This window comes from Triticum dicoccoides, chromosome 5A (assembly GCF_002162155.2).
Source record: "Triticum dicoccoides isolate Atlit2015 ecotype Zavitan chromosome 5A, WEW_v2.0, whole genome shotgun sequence".
In the NCBI taxonomy this organism is placed as follows: Eukaryota; Viridiplantae; Streptophyta; class Magnoliopsida; order Poales; family Poaceae; genus Triticum; species Triticum dicoccoides.
Window position 1 is genome coordinate 135208995 of NC_041388.1, and position 12191 is coordinate 135221185.

Here is a 12191-nt window from a genome sequence, read left to right on the forward strand (position 1 = left end):
AGGAGCACATGACCCACTCGGCACGGCGCTACAAGACCTGACTGCGCCCACTCCGGAAGACGCTGACGCAGAAACGTTGGAGGCACGCCGCCTTCAGCTCGTCAAAGGCGCGAAGAAGCTGGCCAGCATGAGACGCTTGTCGGAAGCCTACCAGCGAGAGATGGATCACGCTGTCGGCGGCTCGCCGGCCCCGGCAGGGCCCAGCCGCCTTGGCGCGGTCCAGCAGCGTGGCATAGCCATCGCCAATCTGTTCGGGGCAAGTCGCCCTGTGTATGCTACACCAGCGGAGAACATCCGAGCCGCCCAGGCGGCGGTGGACGAGCTGGACAATTTCGAGGGCGAAGAGCGCCGCCTGATGATGGAGCGAGTCCAGCGGCTCCTCGATGCGGCTGCCGCGCAGAACGAGGCCGGCTGCCGCACAGAGGCGCCGCAGCGGCAAAACGACGACCTTCGCCGAGATCAAGGCGCGACGTCTTGGACGCCGACTGGCGGCGCCCGAGGAAGAAGAGACAAGTATCCGGCTGTCAGCCACAGTCGGACTCACATTACCATAGAGCGCGACTGAGACGGCCGCCCGAGAGCAGTGGAACGACGGGACAACTACCCGCCTCCCCCTCCTCGCAAGGAGAGGCGAGTCTCCCTGCCGCCTGTTGACCATTTGACTCTCGGTGACCGCCTTGGCCGCCGAGAGGGAGTCGGAGAAAACGACGCCCGCCACCGGATCGACCGACTTCATCGATCCCTGGCGCTGGAAGAAGAAGATGAGTTGGGTCCGCCTTGTTTCGGGCCCCGCATTCGAGACGAGCCCTTTCCCAAAGGGTTCACGCTCCCAAGAGACACGCCCAAATATACCGGCTCGGTGAAGCCGGAAGACTGGCTAGTCGACTACTTCATGGCTGTCAGCATAGCAAACGGCAACAAGCGTGTCGCCGTAAAGTATGTTCCGCTCATGCTCCAGGGCACGGCCCGGACCTGGCTGAACAGCCTGAAGCCCCGCAGCATCAACAGCTGGGTCGACTTCACCGAAGCATTCGTCCGCAACTTCACCAACACGTACAAGCATCCTCCCAAGCCTTGTCAGCTCTCCTTGTGCATGCAAGGTCCCGACGAGTCGACTCGCGACTACCTCATGCGTTGGGCCGAGCTTCGGAACTCCTGCGAGGGCGTGCACGAGGTGCAGGCTATCGAGTACTTCACTGCGGGTGCAGAGAAGGCACCCTCCTCAAGCACAAGCTCCTCTGCGATGAGCCAGAAACCCTCCACGAGCTGCTGATCATAGCGGACAAGTACGCCACGGTCGACTCCTCCATGAAGGCGGAGATTCAAGTCAGCGCAACTGGCAAAGTGGCCCCTCAAGCTCCAAGAACTCCGGCGGGAGATGCCAATCGGCGACAACAGCAGGGCGACCACAAGCGCAAGGCCCCGCAGCCGGCTTCCAGCAGCCGGCAGGTCGCAACAGTTGAAGCCCAGCAGCCGGATGGGCAGCCCCCGCCCAAGTGATAGAAAGGCGGCAAGCCCAACTGGTTGCCGGCCTTCTCCTACGAGCAGACTCTGGATGGACCTTGCAAGTTCCATAGCGGCGCGAAGCCATCAAATCACACTACCCGGAAGTTCCACTGGCTCACCAGGATCGCCAAGGGAGACGGCCTCCTACCTCCCCCGCCTGCTGGGCAGCCGCCGCCGCCTCCACCCCAGCAGCCGGCTGTCAGGCCAGTCGGCGCAGTACAAGACGAATACCCCGAAGAACACAGAGCCTACGTGGTGTTTACTAGTATGGCTGACGATCGACGCAGCAGGCGGCTGCAGTGACAAGAAGTGAATGCTGTAGCATCAGAGACGCCAGAGTTCATGCACTGGTCCGAGAAGCCAATCAGCTGGAGCAGGGCTGACCACCTAGAAGTGATGCCGAGTCCGGGCTCCTATGCCTTGTTCTTGGATGCCACCTTTGCTACGGATAGACGAGCCGCGCGTTTCTCACGAGTTCTGATAGACGGAGGCAGCAGCATCAACATCCTGTACAAAGACACCATGGAGAAGTTAGGAATCAAGCAAAGACAGCTTCAGAATAGCCGGACTGTGTTCCACGGCATTGTTCCTGGGCTTTCCTGCTCACCAATCGGCAAGATCCTGATGGACGTCCTCTTTGGAGACAAAGATCACTTCTGCCGAGAGTCAGTTTGGTTTGAGGTGGTGGACCTTGAGAGCCCATACCATGCGCTACTCGGCCGACCCGCCTTGGCCAAGTTCATGGCGGTCCCCCACTACGCCTACCTCAAGATGAAGATGCCCAGTTCCATGCGGATTCTGACTGTAGCTGGCGACTACCGGAAGTCGTCTCCTGTGCGGCTGAGAGCAGTCGGCTAGCCGAGTCCCTGGTGATCACGGCCGAGAAGCGGCTCCTTGAGCGAGTTGTGGCGATGGTCGGCAAGCAGCCAGAGGTATCGCCCAACCCAAAGGAGTCGGAGGTTGAGGGCTCGTTCAAGCCGGCCAAGGAGACAAAGAAGATACCCCTGGATCCGTAGCACCCGGAGAGGTACGCTGTCGTAGACGCAAACCTTGACAGCAAATAGGAAGGCGAGCTTGTCGATTTCCTCCATGAGAATCGGGACATCTTCGCATGGTCCCCCAAAGACATGCCAGGTGTACCGACGGAATTCGCCGATCACAAGTTACATGTCCGATCTGGTGCAAAGCCGGTCAGGCAGCCCCTGCGCCGCCTATCGGAAGAGAAGAGAAGAGTTGTCGGAGAAGAGATAGCCCGACTCCTAGCAGCCGGCTTCATTATGGAAGTATTCTTTCCGGAGTGGCTAGCCAATCTGGTCCTGGTACTGAAGAAGAACAAGCAGTGGCGAATGTGTATTGACTACACGAGCCTCAACAAAGCCTGCCCCACGGACCCGTTTTCCCTACCAAGAATTGGTCAAGTGATAGACTCCACCGCCGGATGCGAGCTGTTGAGTTTTCTGGATGCATATTCAGGATATCACCAGATCAAGATGAACCAGGCTGACAGACTGAAGACCGCCTTCATCACGCCATTTGGAGCCTTCTGCTACCTCACCATGACGTTCGGCTTGAGGAATGCCGGCGCCACCTTTCAGCGTTGCATGCAGAAGTGCCTCCTCAAGCAGCTCGGCAGGAACGCCCACGTCTACGTGGACGACATGGTGGTGAAGACGGAAAGGCGTGGAACACTGCTGGAAGACCTCAAGGAGACCTTTGAGAACCTGCGCCGATTCCAGATCAAGCTCAACCCCGAGAAGTGTGTCTTCGGAGTACCAGCCAGCCAGCTCCTTGGCTTCCTGGTCTCTGAATGCGGCATAGAATGCAACCCTGTAAAGATCAAGGCCATTGAGAGAATGAAGGTACCCAACCGACTGCTGGATGTGCAAAAGTTCACCGGCTGCTTGGCGTCCATCAGCCGATTCATCAGTCGGCTGGGCGAGAAAGCTCTCCCCTTATACCAACTCATGAAGAAGACCACTTTTTTCGAATGGAACCACAAGGCGGACGAAGCTTTTCTCCAGTTGAAGAAGATGCTGACTACTCCACCCGTTCTGGCGGCTCCGACTCCTAAGGAACCTATGCTCCTGTACATCGCCGCCACCAGCCGGGTAGTCAGCACGGTCATTGTAGTGGAACGCAAGGAGGAAGGCAAGGCGCTACCTGTCTAGAGACCGGTATATTACCTGAGCGAGGTACTGTTGACCTCCAAGTAGAACTACCCCCACTACCAGAAGATGTGCTATGGCGTACACTTCACCGCCAAGAAATTGAAGCCTTACTTTCAAGAGCATCCAATCACTATGGTCTGCACGGCCCCACTTGCCGAGATCATCGGAAGCCGAGATGCTTCTGGCCGAGTGGCCAAGTGGGCCATAGAGCTGGCTCCCTACGCCATCCACTACCAGCCCTGCACCGCCATTAAGTCACAAGCACTGGCCGACTTTCTCATCGATTGGGCCGAGACCCAGTACCTACCTCCAGCGCCCGACTCCACCCATTGGCGGATGCATTTCGATGGCTCCAAGATGTGCTCCGGCTTGGGAGCCGGCGTCGTCCCCACCTCTCCTAAAGGCGACAAGCTCAAATACGCACTACAAATCCATTTTGCCGCCTCCAACAACATTGCCGAATACGAGGCGCTCGTTCACGGGCTCCGTCTTGCCAAAGAACTTGGCATTCGCCGGATCTTGTGTTATGGCGACTCGGACTTAGTGGTCCAGCAGTCATCTGGCGACTGGGACACAAAAGATGCAAACATGGCGAGTTACCGTTTCCTCGTGCAGCAACTCAGTGGGTATTTCGAAGAGTGCGAGTTCCTCCATGTGCCAAGAAACGACAACGACCAAGCAGACGCCTTGGTGCGAATCAGCTCTACCCGCCAAGCAATACCATCCGGCATCGCCCTGCAACGCCTCCTCAAGCCGTCTGTCAAGATTTCACCAGCATCAGACTCCATCTTTGTGCCGGATCCTCCCGAAGAAGTCGGATCCGACTCCAGAGCCCCGGCAGACGGTACGGGGATTTTGGCAGATGGCTCCAAAGCCGGCACAGTCGAGGCCGGCCCAGGGACCGCAGTACCCGGCCCGGGGACTGCGGCGGCGGACTCGAAGACTCCAGAACTTGGCCCAAGAACCGCGCCAGTCGGCTTGGGGACTTCATTAACCTGGCAAGCGGTTGTTGACTCCAACCCACCGCCTCCCAGCCCAACCGCCCTCGTCCAAGTCGTAGTTCTGGCAGTCGAAGAAATAGCAGCACCCTCATGGGCCCAGCCCATCCTCAAATTCCCGGTGAGCAAAGAGCTGCCGACTGATGAGACCTCAGCTCGGCAAGTACAACACCGAGCGGCAGCCTACACCATAGTCAACAGAGAACTGGTTAGGCGCAGCGTTACTGGTGTCTACCAGCGCTGCGTAGAGCCAGAGCAAGGCCAAGCAATTCTCAAAGACATCCATCAAGGCGAGTGCGGCCACCATGCGGCTTCAAGAGCACTCGTCGCAAAAGCCTTTCGACACGGTTTCTTCTGGCCGACTGCCTTAGAAGAGGCCAAGGAATTGGTCCAAAAATGCAAGGGGTGCCAGAAGTTCAGCTCCAAGCCGCACCAGCCGGCTTCTGCACTCAAAACCATCCCCATTGCCTGGCCTTTCGCAGTTTGGGGTCTAGACATGGTGGGACCATTCAAGACGGCACGAGGTGGCTTAACTCACTTACTTGTCGCAGTGGACAAGTTCACCAAGTGGATAGAAGCGAAGCCAATCAAGAAACTGAACGGTCCGACTGCCGTGACTTTCATCTCCGATATCACAATTCGGTATGGCATACCACACAGCATCATCACCGACAACGGCACAAATTTTGCCAAAGGCGCCTTGGCCCGTTTCTGCGCAACACAGGGCATCCGACTGGACCTAGCATCCATCGCCCATCCACAGTCAAATGGCCAGGTGGAGCGAGCAAACGGCCTCATCCTGTCCGGCATCAAGCCCCGACTGGTCGAGCCTCTAGAGCGGTCGGCTGGCTGCTGGTTCGACGAGCTGCCAGCCGTCCTCTGGAGTCTGCGCACGACTCCAAACAAGTCAACCGGCTTCACGCCTTTCTTCCTCGTCTACGGTGCCGAAGCCGTCATCCCAACGGACATAGAGTTCGACTCCCCACGAGTCATCATGTACACCGAGGAGGAAGCAGAAGAAGCACGTCAAGACGGTGTCGATCTGCTGGAAGAGGGCCGGCTGTTGGCACTCAGCCAGTCCAGCATCTACCAGCAGAGCCTGCGCCGATACCACAACAGGAAGGTCAAGCCAAGATCTTTCCAAGAAGGCGACCTTGTGCTCCGGCTGATCCAGCGAACAGCCGGCCAGCACAAGCTGTCGACGCCTTGGGAAGGCCCTTTCATCATCAGCAAAGTGCCGGGCAACGAGTCCTACTACCTAATTGACGCTCAGAAGCCCTGAGCACGCAAGAGGGACGACTCCGGCAAGGAGACAGAGCGGCCATGGAATGCAAATTTCCTCCGAAGATTTTACAGTTGATGCAGTATGTACCACGCTACCCTTTGTATTAAAGTACCAAGACTTCGGGCCCCCCGAGACGAGCTTAGGGACTGCCCTCTTTTGTCTGTATGAAAAAAAATTATGCCTACAAGTATGTTACTCTTTGTTATGTCGCTTGGCACCGGGCTCGGCAAGTCAGCCCGGGGACTTGCCGCCTTGCACTATGAAATGCTTCCTGCAGCCGGACAAGTAGTGTGTAACGCCTAAACCGTCTCCTGTCAGAAGCCGCAGCTCGCAGAGCGACTGTACGGTGGGCAGGAGTAAGGTGGAATGGGCGTTCGCATGAAAAATGGCTAAGGACTCAAATCATAAAACATAGCTCAAGACGGCTTCCAGCCTTTTTTCGCAAACCGACTCTCGAATAGTCGGATTGCCGCCTTCTATTTAACTTGCTCAGAAACTCTTAAAAATGGCTAAGTACTTGCCTTCCCAAAGTAGCCAAGCATTCGATCCAACGGCAGTCCGCAGAGCGGCTGTCCAATTGGCAAGGCAGGCAACTAAGGGAAAGCGGCAAAGGAAAAAAAAGCCAAAAGAGCAATGAGCAAGCAAAGATAGAATTCGGATAAATATTTACATAGCATAGGCCCATGGCCGAATCTTCGAGCAGAAGTTCAAAATACACCCCGCGGGTGGAATTGTGCGAATTAACAAGTTCTTCAAGACTACTAAAGCAGGCAAAATAAAGATAAGGCGGCAGCTTAGGAAGCGGTAGACGGATTCGGAAAGTCGGAGGAGGCGGCAGTGTCAGGCGTTGGGGCGGCCGGCCGGGCAGTCTCGGCTTGATCGCCTCCGGCAGCAGTCGGCTCGGTCGCACGTGGCTCGTTGCTGGAGGCGCGGTCGAGCTGAGGCTGGCCGTCCGCTCCGTTTTCTGGTGCCTCCGTCTCGCCTCCATCCTCCGTCTCACCTTCTTCCTCGATGCTGGAGCCGATCACCTCCGCCGAGTCCTCGCCGTAGTCTGGGTTCATCCCAAACCACTCCGGCGGTACCTCCTCCCCATCTTCAGACCGCTCGGGGATGAAGATACTGGTGTCGGTGTACTCGGCGATCGCCGCAGCACGCTTGACGAGGGCGTCTTCTGCAGCTGCCAGCTCCGGCTGGGCCTCCGACCGGAGTGTGGCCAGCCGGTCTAGATCTAGCCCCGGATACCACGCCTTGACGAACTCCAAGGCCCGACGCGCTCTAGCTCGGGCCGAGGAACCCTTCCAGGCCTCAAGACGACCAGCTGCGACCTCTAGCCAGCCGGCAGTCAGGCTGGGGGTGCGCGGAGCCTGCATGTCCTGCCACAGGGCGACAATCGCCTGGGCACCGACACGCTGAAGCCGGCGCAGCATCCGGTGAGTCGGCCGAAGGCGAGCCTCGATGCTCAGGATATGCTCATCAAGGGTTCGGGGTGCGTCGGCGGCGATCTCTGCGCCTTCCGCCCTCCGACCTTTACGGTCAGCCTCGATGGCTTGGATGGCGGCTGGCGAGTGCCCAGGGAAGAAGTCTGCCAAGATGGAAGAAATGAAGAAACAAGTCAAAAACCAGGAGTCGGCACAATTTATAATCGGCGGCTCGAAGAAAGAAAGTAAAGAAACTCACCATCAACGATGTCTTCAATCTCATGGAAGCTGGAGGTCAGCATCGCCTCCTTGTCAGTCCAGGAGGAGCGCTCGCTCGCGAACTCAGCCAGGAGGGCGGTTTCCGCCTCTTCCGCCTCCTTCTGCGTCTTTGCAAGCAGCCCCCTCTACTCTGCCAATTGAGTGGCCAGCAGATCGCGCTCTGTGGCGAGCTTGCTGCACTCCTCCCCCTTGGCGCGCAACACGGAGTTGGCGTCGCTCAGCTGCTGTTGAAGAACAACGTTGGCTTCTGAAGAGAAGGAAGAAAGAAGGCGTTAAGTCATCAATAAAGAAGGTCGCCAGGGAGATCCGGCCCGACTGCTCAGCAGTCGGCCCGAATCTCGGGGACTATAGCCCGCGGGTGCGCCAGCGCGCCCCCGCAAAGAAGAAAAAGGACTTACTCCAGCTCTCTGACAAGTCAGCGGTCTGCTTGCCCAGCTCTTCAACATTACGGTTGAAGGCAGTAACGCGGAGATTGTGGTAGTCCTGTGACAAGTGTTTCAGACAAAAGTTAGTACCCAAAGCTCACCAATTGCAGTTCCAGGCCGCCTGCTCAGCAGCCGGCCTGAAACTCGGGGACTACACCCAGTGGGTGTGCTGGCGCACCCCCACAGAGAGGAACAAGAAAACAAGGACCAAAGAAAAAACATACCCGGACGGCTGCCCGCGATGCCAGGTACGCCTTGGTGCAGTTCCGGAGGGCGTCGCCCTCAGCTTGAAACTTCGCCTGGACGTCCAGAAGCGCCTGGTTCAGCGGCCCTGTGCCGCCTCCTCGCATCCACCCAATGGGCGCGGCGCTCGTCGCTTCGGCGTCTGGGATCGCTGAGCTGGCGGTGCCGGCCTCCAGGGGGCGGGGTGCCGAAGTCACCTTCTCCAGACGGCGGCACGTTGGCGAGACAACTTGGAGGAGTAGCCTCGCCATGGCCTCGTCTTCGGTCGGCGGCACCAGAGAGTCCGCTGGCTGTTTGCCTTGCGCGCTCCCAGACGGCGGCGGAGGTGGCGGCAGAACGATCACGTCCGGCGTAGAGGAGTCGCCGCCTTCCTTCTCCATGATGGGGTTCTCACGGCCGGCTTCCCCAGTCTGCCCCATGAACTCTGGAGGCGGCAGCGTAGAGTTCAGCAGGGTAACGAGCACCGCCAATTGGCAGCGCGCGGCCTCCTCAGCCTGCCACTTCATCGTGGCGACGGCTTCGGCCTCCGCCAGTTTCTTCTTGGCAGAGGCCTCCGCCTTATCGGCCTCCGCCTTCTCTAGGCGGGCGGCCTCTTCCTCGTTGCGCTTCTCCTGCGCATTCCACTCCGTCGCCTCCCGGAGGTCAGCAGCAGGGTCAATCCGCTGAGTGGTGGCGGACGTCTCCGCTGACCCCATGACGGAGGCGGCGGCAACCCTCTCAAGAGTGAGGGGAGCCCTGAAGCGAGGGAAGCAAGTAAAAGACTCAGACAAAGCCACAAAGAAAGAATAAAGCGTTGAGACGGAATACTCACGCGGAGACCAGTGGCGACTTCTTCACTTCCTTACGGAAGCGGATGGCCTTCGCAGCCGCCTCGTCCCGCCGGGTCGCCGCAGCCGAGCCCTTGGGCTTCTTCGGCCGACTGCCGAATAAGGTCGGCACGGCCCTGCGTTTCTTCCCACCGCCTGGAGCACCCGGCACGGCAGAAGAGCCCTTGCCGGGGTGGCTGGTTCCCGGCCGATGGTGGGGGGCGACTTCTCCTTCGGCCTCGTCGTCAGGCCAGTCGGCGAAAGTGGCCGAAGGCCTGGAGCCGCCTGCTTCTCCTCCTCCTCCCTCGGCGTCGTCCTCCAAAGCCGCCGCCCCCAGATCGGGGTCGTCGACGTCGCTCTCCGCCCGGTCGGCAAGGAACTCGTGGGCCGGCCCCGAGGTGCCGGCTGGTGGATGGAGGAGGGGATTCTGACCAAAGCCGACTGGTCAGGTCGCACAAAACAGACTCGGCAAGAAAGAAGACAATCCAAAGAAAGAAGGAAAAAGGCAACTCACTGTAGGTGGGGGGTTGGCGCGGGAGTATAGCTCCTTGCCGAACAGCCAGTCCTCCAGCAGCTTGCTGTCCGAGAGGTAGTTCACCATGTAGGCCACCTCCTCGTGAGGCATGTCCTTGGTGCACATCTGACTCGGGTCACGGCGCCCGCTCATTTGACATATCATGTAGGGGCGGCTTTGGAGCGGGAGAACTCGGCGTGCCATGAAGGCGGCCAGCAGGTCCGGACCAGTCAGGCCCTCTGACTGTGTCAGCACTCAGAGTCGTGTGACGGCGCCGGCTCCCGCGAGCGTCAGCGGCTTGGCCTGGTACGACCAGTTGGGCAGTCTCCCAGCCGGCGGGCCGGCTTCGAAAGTCAACAGGTTGACCCAATCGCCCCCCGCGAAGACGCTCTTCACGTAGAAGTATGACTGCCGCCACATCTTCACCGACTTTATTAGCTTGATGGTGGGGAAGGGGTTGTCGGCTCCCGATCTCCGCCCGGCGATGAACGCGCCGCATTGAGCTGGCACGCCTATAGCCTGGGTGCCGAGCTTGCAGTAGAAGAACTCCCCCCAAAGCTCGAGGGTGGGGAGGACTCCGAGGTAGCCTTCGCACAAGGCCATGAAGGCGGACAGCAGCACCACCATGTTGGGCGTGAGGTGGTGCGGCTGGAGGCCGTAGAACTCCAGGAAAGATCGGCAGAAGCTGCTCGCCGGCAACCCCAATCCGCGCAGGCAACGCGAGCGGAAGATGACCCGCTCGCCCTCCTCCGGCGCTGGGGAAATCTCCTCCCTCGGCGCAAGACGCACCCGCATGTAGTCTTCGTCGGGGAGCCGACGAGTCTTGCGAAGGAACACGATATGGTCGTCATGAACTTCTGAGCCGTCCCAGGTGCCGGGACGCACCGAGGGAGGCGTGGCGGCAGAAGAAGAACTCATCGTGAGCTGATCGCCGTGGCATTCGTCAGGGCTTGGGCGCACGGCGGGGCGAAGAAGAAGAAGAAGGAGAAGAGCAAGGAGTAGCGGGAAGGAGGGGCGCGCGTGCTCTGCCGCCCCCCCTCCTCCCCCTACATATAGCCTCATGGGCTGCGAAGCCGAGGGGGCGGTCGTGGGATTTACTGCGCCCACAGCCCCACGACCCCCACGTTTCCACGACAAAGTTACTGCACGCAGTAACTCCACGGGAATCCCAACCGTCCGCCTGGGCCACAACAGATCCGCTCGGGCGCCGAGGCGCGGTAGTGGCGGGCCCCGCCTACGGGCCTGTCCCGTCGCGCGCGTAGGCTGGCAGAATGGCCCGGCCACGTGTTATCACATGACAGGCCTAGAATGGGTGGCGGCCTGGAGGCTTAGCCAGCACGCTACTTGGATCCCGCCGCGACGTTCGAAATGTTGTGCGAGGCAGAGTTGGGCGAGTCCGACTCCTTCTAGCCGGCCCGGCAGAAGTCAACCAAGAACCACGTGTCGAGTACCCGGAAAGAGAAACTGATGAGGCTTCTCGGCCGATCATCCGTGGCGCCTCACCAGCTTCGGGGACTACTGTCGGAGAAATGGGCCACGGGTAGGCTAACCCGAGCCCCAGAACCTTTCAAGACGTCGGGGCAGGCTGCGCCCCTCAAGACCCCAGGACGAAGAGCCGCCTTCTGAGAAGTCGGCGGCAAGACGACCGACTGCCCACTCGCGGCCGAGTCCCGGGAATGACTTCAGGGTAAGCCGACTCCTGACTGGCGACTTCTAGAGAAGCCGGCCTTGGGCAGTCGGCCCACGACTCCAGCAAAACCCCATGTCCTCATCAAGAGGGACAGGACAGGGGAGTGGTTACAGTGAAGACTGCTCCCACCCCTTTCCAGAGGCAGGCATGGCTACAGTATGCCGTACTCGCGGAGATCTCCGTGCGGCGTGGCACTGTTGCCATGCCAGCCCTGCCATCAGCACCGGTGGACCGAATCCTGCGCCCATGACGGCTTGTCCGTATGGCCTTGGGGCAGCAGGTCCCACCAGCCCGCGAGACCCCAGGAGACGGCAAGTGCGCCACCAGTCGGACTCATTGGGAGTCGACCCCTGGGAGTCGGCCAACTCTTCCCCCGGGGCCCACGCACCATTAAGTAGATGTGACGGGGAGTGGCAATAGTGATCGCCCGCCAGGCGGCGGGGCTGTTGCCATGACTCCATGACGAAGCCCGCGTCATTAGAAGCACGGCTACAGTAATCAGCAGCCGGCAAGACCCACCCGCGGCGGACGCGGCCTGTCGGCTCCGTACCTGGCTAGTCGGCGGGGCCCACCAGTCGGCGGGGCCCACCAGTCGGCGGGCCCCAGCAGTCGGCGGAGAAGACGGAGGCCGGAGGCACTGACGGCTGGGCCCGCGTCCAGCTGGATTACCATTGTACCCCTGGGGGGTAGGCCTATATAAACCCCCAGGGAACCCATGCAAAGGGTTGGAACCTATTAGCTTTAGGCCAGATCATATAGGAGGGAGAGAGCTAGCCTTGCCCTCTCCTACCTCCAGGAAACAGCTCAAGGAGCAATCGTGTAAACATTTTGCCATAGTGATCATGCGGAGACCCCGTAG